A 12,777-nucleotide genomic window follows, 5' to 3' on the forward strand; every position below is an offset into this window, starting at 1 on the left:
GACAATATTTATTCCTTCAGTCCTGCACCTCTTGGAAAACAATGTTCTTCTTTTTCATGGCCTGTTTTTTTTTTTTTCAACTTATGTTCCCTTTTTTATATAATGTGTTACTGACTTCTTTCTTCAGTGAAGAACTGCTGTACATTGAAATTATGAGTTCCTTTCTCACATGATTACAACAATCATCATATATTATAATGCTATTCGAAAGCAAAGCTGTATCAAAGGAAGACTACTCATATTCTTGTACAGAGTTGCCAGAATGTCCTTTTTAAAGCCAAATTTGCAAATTTGGTGGTTTTGAAGCAGCTTGGCCTTCAAGAATTGTATTTGGCCCTTTTCAAAGTGTAACATATGGACTAAGGAAGGAACAAGCAGAATATTATAGATAGACAAGTAGAAACTTGTGGAAATTCCATGGTGATTTCTACATAAATGTATATAATTTATCCTTCCAACTAATAATGTTGTATATTGGTTTATATTGGAGGAGATGATATATTAAAACGTGTCATGTGTTATCTAGTGGATGTAAGATATTGTTCTTTTAACAGACAGATAATAAACGTATAAATCGTATGTATGTTGTTTAGCTAGGAAGACATGATATTGACGTGTAAACTGAATCATGTTGTATGAGACTTATCACATGGGATATTTTTACAGTTCATATGTAAGAAGAATAATATATGCTTCATACCTTTTTTCTTGAGAGTTCTTCTGTATCTTCCCGCTGCTCCGTGACGAATCATGAAGCGATCAGCACCATATAATTGAGACAACTGTTCTTATTTGTGAAACCATTAAAACAACTCTTTATATTTTTGTAATATAAATTTATTACAGTTGTCTCAATTGGTTTTCACAGGGTCTGCAGTTTCTACATTTTTCGTTCATACAGCCCGCTCCTAGCTGTCTGTCCACCCTTGTCTAGACATCTGTCTGCTCTGGTGGTCAATCCTCAACTCTCTGAATCTCTCCAAAACTAACTACATCACGTGTTCTCTTACGTCATCTAATTACGTGTCTCATACCAATCTAATTCACCTAGTTATTTGTTTATTCAAAACCTCAAAATAATGGTTACATATATTTTCTATTTTCACATTCTTTTTGCGATTCACACATCAATCATTTCTTTCGCAATTTAATTGTTTATTCTTCTAATCATAATAACTGATCCAGCGACCATCCGTCGTTCAAATCAATTAACAAGAATACAATAACAATAATGTTCTGACCCTTGACCCCGCTTGCCATAGTCAACAGATACTACGCTATGATCACAGCCTAGAGGGTCATAACATTACAATAATAATATTCTTTTTGGAATAATAAATGTCTGTTAATCAATACAATGGAGAAAATACTGACCTTTTTTTTTTTTTTTCCATAAATAATTGTCATTATCAGCTAAATATTATATTAAATAAAATGAATATCTTGTTGATATTTATTTTTTGAAAATTTATTTTTTTCTAAAACAATACATATTTTCAGTCTTGTTATAAAATTGTCAGCTAAATATTCTCCAAATCAATAAAACGAATGTCACTTTTTACAATGTATTTAAAATTGTACTGTTTTGGTTGATGCGGTGACATAATTTGATTTTGGAACAATTCATTTTAAAATGAGTATCCTAGTAACATAAGCTTAATCACCAATAAACATCGGATGCCACTTTTTTTTTTAATGTGTGTGAAAGGTGATAACTAGGGCTAGGACAACAGCATATTCTTTTCATTGTTTTGACTCTCGAGTGTGTATCCGTTGATATGTTTTTATATAGGGTGATATGGTTCTCAGTTGATTAACTGTGTCGGATATATAACCGAGAGTCAAAACAATGATAAGAATATTCTCTTTTCATAGCCCAAGTGATAACGTACATACCAACATGAAATACATTAGCATATTATTATATTGATTTTAATAGATTAAAAATGAATACTTATACAATTGATTAAAGAGCGTATTAATTAAAGGTAACATTGATTTTTCAAAATCGATTGATTTCACTCATCTTTGACTTCCATAGACATTTTCAACTCTGGCAGCTATTATCAAAGTTTAATGTTGTTGGTGTGATTATAAAGAAAACTTATTTTGAAAAATCATTTAATAAATGTATAATTTTCCTTATTTCGTTGTTTTCTTTTTTTATCATCTGTCTCTATACACAAGATATGAAATGTTATCAGAATATGAAAATAAATTTTCAATAGTAATATCTAATTTTTCATCCAAAAATGTGACACCACATGAAACTTTACTGTCTTGCTAAATATGATTTCTTTGCTTAAATTTTGTTCTATCTCTGCAATGTTCAGATTAGAATTTCCTCAGTTTCTATGAGGAATCTGTATTGTAAACCTGTGTTGTGCTGCATGTTTTGCTGATGCATACGAATCGCAGATGTTGTAGTGATGGATGTTTAGCCAAAGGAAGCGGGGAGGAGGGCACAGAGAACTCAAGGGATACTTTCTTTGTTTAAAAAAGTAAATTGAATGGTAATGTATTGGGATCAGTCTTTGTGGAGCCCCCATTAATTGAGATAATCTAGATGGTATCTACAGTGTATGCTTTGAGGGGGTCAACCTCTAGGCGGCTGAATTAACCCAATCTTCGAAAATGCGTTTATTTCAAACTAATTATACTCACCATTATCCGGTATGAACTTACAATTTAAAAAAATTTTATTTCTTATTTCTTATTATTAGTTTATTAGTTTTATTTCTTATTTCTTATTATTAGTTTACCAAAGATATTAAAAACAAACTATATTGTTTGTACTCGTTTTAGAATAAAGTTCTCATTTGAAAAAAATCGCTTACTTTGACTAAGTCAGGTGTTTTTTACAGAGGAAAATCAAATTTTAATAAGACCGATTGTTTTGCCGTCATCTTGGCTATTTCCACAGACCATAAGGGGGGGGAACCAGGGGAAGATAACTCCATCACCGCTTAAAGTTTGTCAAAATTTGATGAGATTATTTTGAAACATGAGCAGAAAAAATACCTAGATAAATATTTTAGTTTTTTTCACTCACTTCACAGAATTTCTCTGTTCTTTTTAAATCCCTTTTTCATTTTGTTCTTTGTTAATCACTTTTTCATTTAAGGGCACCCTCCCCTCCTCATCTGTGAAATAAGCAAGATGGCCGGGATACAATCGATTTCATTAAAATTTGATTTTCCTTTGTTAAAAAAAACTACTTGATCAAATTAAGAGAAATTTTTTTATGGAAACTTTATTCCATAACGGGTATGTTCAATATAGTTTGTTTTCGATATCTTTGTTTTTTAATGTCTTTGGTAAACTGCACAAGAATTTTTTTTAAACTCTGCCTTCTTTGTTCAAAATCGAAGGAAAATAACTATATACAGTAATACCTTGAGATACAAACATGCTAAAATAAAAGTTTTTTTAAAAATACAACAATAGATTGTAACTATATTTATACCCTGAGATATGATTTTAAATATTGTGCAACGCCAAAAAATTAAAAAAAATATATAGATATATATGTACAAAACACAAAGTAAGAAAATGTTTGTGTGCATATATGTGCATCGTAGATTATACTATGCTGTCTCCACTCTATCTCTCTGCCATCTTCTAGCTCACCTTCGTTAGTTGCTCATCTCTGTCTTCATAATAAGTTGGTTACAATTTTATTCTTTTTTTTTTTTATTCATCTTTTCTGTTACACTAGCAGGGGGACAGGGATCATAAAATATGCTTAAATATGATATTTTAATTTGTCCAGATTTTGTATATATTGAAACTGATCCTTGCAAAACCACACAAGAAGTTTCTGTTGAACTCGAAGTTGACCACCGTTTAAAGCAAATAGGGAAGTCAAAAAAGTTGGATAAATGGGTGTCTCATGAATTGAACGATTATCCAAAAAAATCATTGAGGTGTCTTCTACGCTCCTGCGCAACAAATGACTCATTTCTCGAGCGGATTGTGACGTGTGATGAGAAGTGGATCTTCTACGACAACCGGCGACATTCGGCACAGTGGTTGGATGTCAAAGAAGCTCCACAACACTTCACGAAACCGAAATTGCACCAAAAAAATGTTATGGTAACTGTTTGGTGGTCTGCGGCCAGTCTCATCCATCACAGCTTCTTGAATCTGGGCGAAACGATTACGGCGGAGAAGTACTGCCAACAAATTGACAAAACGCACTGGAAGCTCTAATTTATATGCTCGAGATTGGTCAATATGAAGGGACTAATTCTCTTCCATGCCAACACTCGCCTACATGTTGCTCAACTGACCCTAGAGAAGCGGAACGAATTGGGCTACGAGACTCTGCCTCATCCGCCATATTTACCGATTATCACTTTTTCAAGTATCTCGACAACTTCCTGTGTGAAAAAGTCTTCAAAAGCCGAGATGATGCTGAATTGGCCTTCAATGACTTCAACGCTTCCAGAACTCTATGCTAATGGGATAAATAAACTTGTTTCTTGTTGGCAAAAATGTGTGGATTCTAACGGTTCTTATTTTGATTAATAAAGTTTATTATGAAAGAAGTTATGATCTTTTGAAGTCAAAAAACATTATTTTTTGCACCAATCTAATATTTCAGTTTGATTAATAAAAGCACCTCCATTATACATTTCCTTCAACTAAATTATTATCATAGAACTTTGACCGTATAAAAATTTTTGTTCGTTCATAGCATTATTCACGAGCTATGATGTGTAACATATAAAAATGCATTATTGTCAGACAATAATTTTCCAAATTCAAATAGAAATAATACATTTAAAAAAAAAAAAAAAAAAAAATTTAAGTGGTTATCAATTTCCAAGCTCTGTTTTAGGTCTCAAAGAAGATATCAATACACGACACACAGAAGATTGTATAAAATATTTAATTAATATTTATTACAATGGATATCAAAAGTCATAACAAGAATAAGGAAAAAAAAAGGGGGGGATAATGTTTTGGCTTAGAGAAATCTAAAGTTTTTAGAAACAAAGCAAATTCAAAATGTTTTTGTTTGGAATGAACAAACTCTCTGTGGATGAAAAACGATTCCAAAAAGTTTTTATCCTTTTGGAGAGGATATGTGCTGGTTGATTGAGAAATTAATACTTCTTTAATCAGGAAGAAATTGAAATGTTCAACTGTTGTTGAAATGATCACTAGTAGAGTTTGAAGAAGAATACCTTTATTTATATATATATATATATATTATTGATATGAACATTATTTGGGTACTTATTTTCAGATATGCTTCTGTCATCATTTTATTCTACTATTTTATATATAGGTTACATAATAGGTTTATTAATATTGTCATCAATAATAACATTAATAAAAACAATTTAATGAAAAAAGTCTAACATTCCAAATGATAAACATTTTATTTTATTTTTTTAAAACTGCAATATTTCTTAATTTCGGATGAAACCACTCTTCTTCAGAGAGAATGAAAAGGTTCTTTGGGGTTTTTTTTTTTTTTTTTTATTGATAGGCAAACTTCCTCAACCAACGCCTTTTTTAACAGCTGCATTTAATGCAGTGAGACAAAATTATTCTCTGAAACTGAAAACATTCAGCTCATAATAAAAATAACAATTCAAATTCAATATTACTGACCATTAAGTTTTAAATAAGATTTTTATTTATTCTTTTTTAATCACTAGATCCCTGATCTGAATTATCGTGTCAAAATTGACACAAACATACATGCATATGTATATGCAAATTCCAATATCAGGTTAGCTACAAGCAAATACATTAGCCAAACAGTTTCTACAAAAATAGACCAGTTAATAAAGAAATGCACCTCAAGCAAATTACATTGTGTATATTTGAAAGAAACAGATTTAACCATAGAAGAAGCACTTCGAAGAGCATTTATATTTGAGTCCGCTGAAACATAGGCTAAGCATATAGAAGAGAATGAAAGGGGGCGCTCGGGAATCCACCAAATTAAAGCCAACTACAAACAACAACAACTGAACAATGCATATAGAAAACCACCCAGGGGCAACAGCAGCACGTTAAAACCAATCACAAAATGCTATGGTTGTAACGGCTCAGACCACATACACGGTCAAACAAAATGCCCAGCGTATGGGAAGAAATGTAATTACTGTAGAGTAATGAATCACTTCAAAAAAATATGCTTAAAGAAAAAGCAAACATGCCTGATGGACACAACTACGTCCAACTCGTATCAACAAAATGGAAATCGGACAGCAAGGTGTGGGTTTTTCAAGTATTAGTTTAGCCGGGAGCAACATTGTCCACATCGATGACGTACCAATCAGAATATTGATAAATTCTTGAACAGACATGAACCTCATCGACAGCAAAACATTTAAAGGAATCCTTAAATTACAGCCAAAATTACAATTAAAAGAAGCAAGTTGTACACCAAAAGCCTATGGAAATATTCCAATACCATTAAAGGGAGAATTTTTTGCAACGCAAACAAATGGTCCCAAAAGAATAGCCCACAAAATATTCGTTACAAAGGGGGTAACATATTAAGCAAATGGATCAGCATCGAACTAGGGTTTATTACTACCCGACAGGAGAAAGCAATTACTAAAAAAAATATCCCAAAATAAAAAAAATTCTCGAGTAGCACCTACTCTTACTAGAAGGATTAGGAAGAATGAAAAACTTCCAACTTAAAATTAGAATAGATGATAACGTTACGCAGATAGCACAACCACCAAAACTCTTACTATCACCAAATAGAATTGGATCCAGAGTCTAGGGACATCATTACCTTTTCATGCAAATCAGGGATCTACAGGTACATGGTGCTGGTTATGGGCATTACATCTGTAGTTGAAGAAAGGCAGCAATTGCTTCAACAAATACTCCAGAAAATCCCAAACTGCTGCAAAAGGGGCTGACAACATTCTAATCTGGGGCAAAGATACAAAAGAACATAAGACCTTAAATATTGTATAGCAGACATTGAGAGAAAACAACCTTACAATCGCACAGCACAAGAGCATATTCCATAGTGAAGAAATTGAGTTCCATGGGTTTATCATGTCCAACACAGGGATCAGACCAACTGACTCTAAAATAAAAGCAATAAAAAATTATTTAAAAACTTGAAAATGTCAAGGATATATAAAGCTTTTTGAGTCTAATAAATTACCTTGAAAAGTTTATTCCTCAACTGGGAACACTTAGTGAACCATTAAAAAGGTTGACGCGGGCAAACACGTAATGACGATGCTTCCTTAAGCTTAAGAATACAATAATCCAAAGCAAACCGCTCATGGAGCAAGTTCTGTTTTCCGGGGTGAGGGTGCTGGCCCCATGCCCAATCTTCCCCAGAAGGTAGGTGGAGTGCTCTTAGTCTGGCCTCTACCTGTTGACCAGTCCGACATGGGTGGCCCTGCCAGGAGATGAATCTCCCGCTGGCTTAGCTCTTGGGGTTATTAAGGCACGCAACTTTGGTTCTGGGAGAGGAAGGTTCTGCACCTGCAGAAAGAATGACGTGCTGTGGTCAAAGCTGAAAGGATGCTTCAGTGCCAAAAACTCTCTTATCAACCAGGACAACAACCACCATTACTAAATGGAATGTCAAAATTATGTATGAAGCAGAGAAGGCAGCAGAGATACGCCGATACAACATTGCCCTGCTAGACAAGACAAGGTGGCTGCAAGCTGGACAAACAAGGCTGGCTACCAGTGAACTCTTGTTGTACTCAGGACATGAAGAAAATGTAGCACACACAGAAGGCGTAGCAATCATGCTTTCAAGAACAGCACAAAAAGCTTTGACGGGGTGGGAAGCACACGGATCAAGGATAATAACAGCATCCTTCATGACCGTGAAGAAGAACATGAAGATGAATGTGATTCAATGCTATGCACCCACCAATGATCATGCCGACAAAGACTATTTCTACAACAGACTACAGACAGTCTTATACAAGTTTAAAGACAAAGACGTCAACATCCTGATGGAGGATTTCAATGTAAAGGTGGGATCGGACAATAGAGGCTACCAGGAAGTGATGGGATAACATGCTCTCGGAGAAATGAACGAAAATGGAGAGAAATTTGCTGACCTCTGTGGACTGAATGACCTTGTCATTGGAGGCAGCAACTTTGCCCACAAGAGGATACACAAGGCCACCTGGGTATCGCCTGACCATGTAACAGAGAACCAGATAGATCACCTCTGTATCAGCAAGAAGTTTAGGCAATCTCTTCAAAATGTACAAGTGAGGAGGGGAGCAGACGCGGCATCAGACCACCATCTTCTGAATGTGAGACTAAGGAGAACCATCCGGCAGGCAGAAGGTAGGACGAAGTACAACATCAACCTACTGAAAGACCAGATGACTCGGGAAGCCTTCACTGTGAGCCTGAGTAACAGATTCCAAGACTGGTAACCACCAAAGACACCAATGCCCATGACCTTTGGAAGGGAATAAAAGACATCCTTAGGGAAACATGCCCGGAAGTGCTTGGGCTAAAGAAGAACCAACACAAAGACTGGATCTCTATGGACACCTTACAGAAGGATCAAATCAGAAGACCCAAAAAAAAGGCAGTCAATGAGAGCCGTACAAGGGGCAGCAAAATGATAGCCCAAGCAGAATATACAAGAGCTCACAAGGAAGTGAGGGAAAGTGTAAAGAAAGACAAGAGAAACCATATAGACAGCCTGGCAGAAGAAGCGGAAGAAGCAGCCTACCACGGCAACATGAAAGACCTGTACATGATAACTAAAAAGCTAGCAGGTAAATATAACAGACCAGAGTGACCGGTTAAAGACAAGCAAGGACAAACCATCACAAACTCTGAAAAACAACTTGAGAGATGGGTGGAACATTTCAAGGAACTTCTCAACAGACCAGCTCCTGAGAACCCTCCAGAACAAAAGAAGAGATCATCCGCGCCATCAAGAAGATGAAAAATGGCAAGGCAGCCGGCCCAGATGGAATTCCAACAGAAGCCCTCAAGGCAAATGTAGAAACAACAGCTGGCATACTACTACCGCTCTTCGAGAAGATCTGGGAACAGGAAGAGGTACTGGAAGGACGGACACATAATAAAGCTGCCCAAGAAGGGAGATCTTAGGAATTGTGAGAACTATAGAGGCATCACTCTTTTGCCAGTACCAGGGAAGGTGTTCAACTGGAATCTGTTGGGTAGGATGAGAGATGCAGTGGATGTTAAGCTCAGGGATCACCAGGCAGGACAGATCCTGTACAGACTAGATCGCCACGCTATGCATCATAGTTGAACAGTCCCTGGAATGGAATTCCTCAAGAATTTTGCCAGCATACACTGTGACACTTTGTGGCAACTCCTCCAATACTATGGGATCCCAGAAAAGCTGATGAGAATTATCAGGGAGTCATACGAGGGAATGGCTTGTCAGGTTGTACACAGGGGACAGTTGTCACGATGTTTGAACATAAAGACTGGCGTTCGACAGGGATGCCTTCTATCGCCGTTCTTGTTTCTCCTAGCTATTGACTGGGTGATGAGGCGGACAACGGATGGACAGAGGGATGGCATCCAGTGGACCCTCTGGACTCAGCTGGATGACCTTAACTTCGCTGATGATCTTGCTCTGCTCTCCCACAAGCAACAATAAATGCTGAGCAAGATCTCTAGACTGGCCATCCACACTTCTCAAGTTGGCCTCCACATACACCCTAACAAGACCAAAATCCTGAAAATCAACGCATTCAGCAAAGAGGCAGTGGAGTTTGGCAACAAAAACTTGGAAGAGGTTGAGACCTTCACATACTTTGGGAGTGTGATCAACCAGCAGGGAGGAACAGATACAGACGTTAAGACCCGTATTGGAAAAGCAAGAGCATCTTTCATAGCCCTCAAGAACATCTGGCGATCCAACCTCATCACTTCTTGCACAAAAATCTGACTGTTCAATTCCAACATCAAATCAGTACTACTGTATGGAGCAGAAACGTGGAGAACAACAAAGACCACCATCGGAAGAGTGCAGGCTTTCATAAACTCATGCCTTTGAAGAATGCTAAGGATACACTGGCCAACTACCATCAGTAATGCAGATCTCTGGGAGAGAACGAACCAAGTACCAGCAGAAGAAGAGATCAGAAGGAGATGGCGATGGATTGGACACACCCTGAGGAAACAACAAATGAATATCACATGCCAGGCCCTGACCTGAAGCCCTCAGGGAAAGAGGAAAAGAGGCCAACCAAAAAACACCTGGAGAAGAGAGCTGGAGGCAGACGCTAAGCTGACCAGCTACTCTTGGAGGGAGTTGGAGCAAATCGCCCAGGACTGTGAACGTTGGCGGGCATTTGTGGATGGCCTAGAAGAAGAAACCGCTCATGCATTTTGATCCCAAACTCGAAACATCAGTCTCAGTGGATGCCAGTAAAACTAAAGTATGATGGCCTAATATAGACAAGGACATAGAGGCCACCATAAGCTGATGTATTCCACGCACAACCCTAGACCCTAAGAGGAACCACTGTCCAGTTCATTTGGCTGAAATGAAAGGCCCTTGGGAAGTTCTCCACATTAACATGTGAACCTTTTGCCAACGGGGATTACATAATTGGAATGGTGGATGTGGGCTCAAGATGGCCTGAAGCATTTGTTACAAAATCCACCAGGGCCAGTATAATTGTATCGACAATCCAAAACTGTTTCTATACACATGGCATCCCAGCAACCATTGTTTCAGATAATAGGCCCCAGTTCATTTCCTCAGAATTTAAGCAATTCTATAAAGAATGGGGTATCCAACACCAAAAGATAACCCCTTATTGTCAAGCTAATGGTGAAATTGAGTGGTTCTTTGGAACCATGTTGAAAGCTATTTGAGCGATGAATATGGAAGGAAAAGACTGGAGAAAACATCTTGGAGAGTTCCTAATGTATTAAATAGGCATCGGAGAAGAAATTGTGATGCACAAGTTTCTTCAAGCTCTACCAATAACAATTTCTCCAGTGATAACTTCACAAAAAGACTTAACTCCTACACAACTAGAAAAATTAGCTGAACTCATGCCTTTGCTGAATAACATAAAAGAAACAGCATTCGTCACCCAGCAAGCTGCAAAAAGAATAGAAAAGAATAAGGACACTATGTCTACTCCAGTGGGAATAAAACCATATTTCCGGGAACAGAAAGCTAAAGTGTGTAGAACGCATATCTACTTCGTAGACCAGATAAGGACATGCAAACCATTGTGCAAATGGCCTAATAAAAAGAATATAAAGATGCTACCAAACTCGCAGCCAGCTACTTCTATACCAAGCGACTTGGAAAACTAAGTGCGCAAACCATGTCTGTCCCCATGTCCTACAAATCACAGCATGATTAGGGACAACCATATTAAAGTTTATAGTTGATACCGGTGCAAGTATTTTAATAATACCAACATCAATTATAAATGGTATCACACTAAACCCAACACCAGTGTCCCTTTCTACTGCTAATGGAGAGAAAATAAAATGCCATGGACAAGCAAGTCTGGGAAATTGGAATACCAAGTTTGAGATCCTTTTCTTGGACGTTCGTTATCGCTGACATCACTGACCCACTTCCTGGATTTGAGTTTTTAAACAAATTCTGTTTAACAATTGACTGTAAAAATAAAACAATTTATGACCCCTTAACTGCTACCAGAAAGAATTTAAAATTAACTATTGTTTCTCCAGTTAATGTGATTATCAACAAAGTGGAACTATCTTCATTTATTCAAACCAGCTTGGATAAATACCTGGAAATTACTTCCACGCACAAACACCAGTAAAAATTACTGCGATGTTTATCACAGGATAGACACAGGTAGTCACTCACCAGTTTTTGCAAAGTCCAGACAATTATCTGCTGAAAAACTAAAAGCGACTGAAGAAGAATTAAAAAAAAACTCCTAAATGAAGCTGTGGTAACTTCATCAGATAGCGAGTGGTCAAGCCCACTACATCTTGTCCCTAAGCAAAGTGGAGGACACCGCTGCTGTAGTGATTACTGTGCATTAAATAGTATAACCGAATGTGATAGATACTCCATACTCAATATAAATTCGTTTACCACGAAACTTGCAAATAAACAATTTTCTAAAATAGATTTAATTTCAGCATACCATCAAATCAAAATGCACCCAGACAATATTCCCAAAACAGCCAGTATTTCTCCAATGGGCCTTTTTCATTATGAATTTATGCCATTTGGATTAAAAAATACAGCGGCAACATTTCAAAGATATATGGACAAAATTTTTAGGGATATGGACTGTGTTTTTATATACAGGGGGGGGGGTGCAAAAGTAGGTATACAGTATTGAAATTATTGACATTTTATTGAACTGAAAGCTACATACCTTAAAGTAAAAATGCATATACTTTTAGTCTTTTGTTTTTATTAATTAAATTTCCTTTCGAATGTACTTTGAATCATTTCTTTTTATTTTTTCAGTTAAATTGGCAATTTAACCATGGCCGGTAATTTGACTGACGAACAGCGAAAATGGATATTAAAACAATACTGGAAGACAGAAAATAGTGAACGCGTAAGAGAACAGTGGGTCAAAACCTTTGCAACACCTCCCCCAACAAGGCTCACGGTTTATTGATGTGTGACAAATTTGAACAGACAGGGAGTATCCACAATGCACCGAGAAGTGGTCGACCAATTACTGTGACCACACAAGAAAATGAATTCAAAGTTGCTCAGGCATTCACTCAGAGCCCACAGAAATCGAAATACAGAGCCTCATCTGAACTTGGTATTGAGCATAGATCATTGGGGCG

Source organism: Euprymna scolopes, chromosome 2, assembly GCF_053919585.1.
Source record: "Euprymna scolopes isolate OS-2025 chromosome 2, ASM5391958v1, whole genome shotgun sequence".
Taxonomy (NCBI): domain Eukaryota; kingdom Metazoa; phylum Mollusca; class Cephalopoda; order Sepiida; family Sepiolidae; genus Euprymna; species Euprymna scolopes.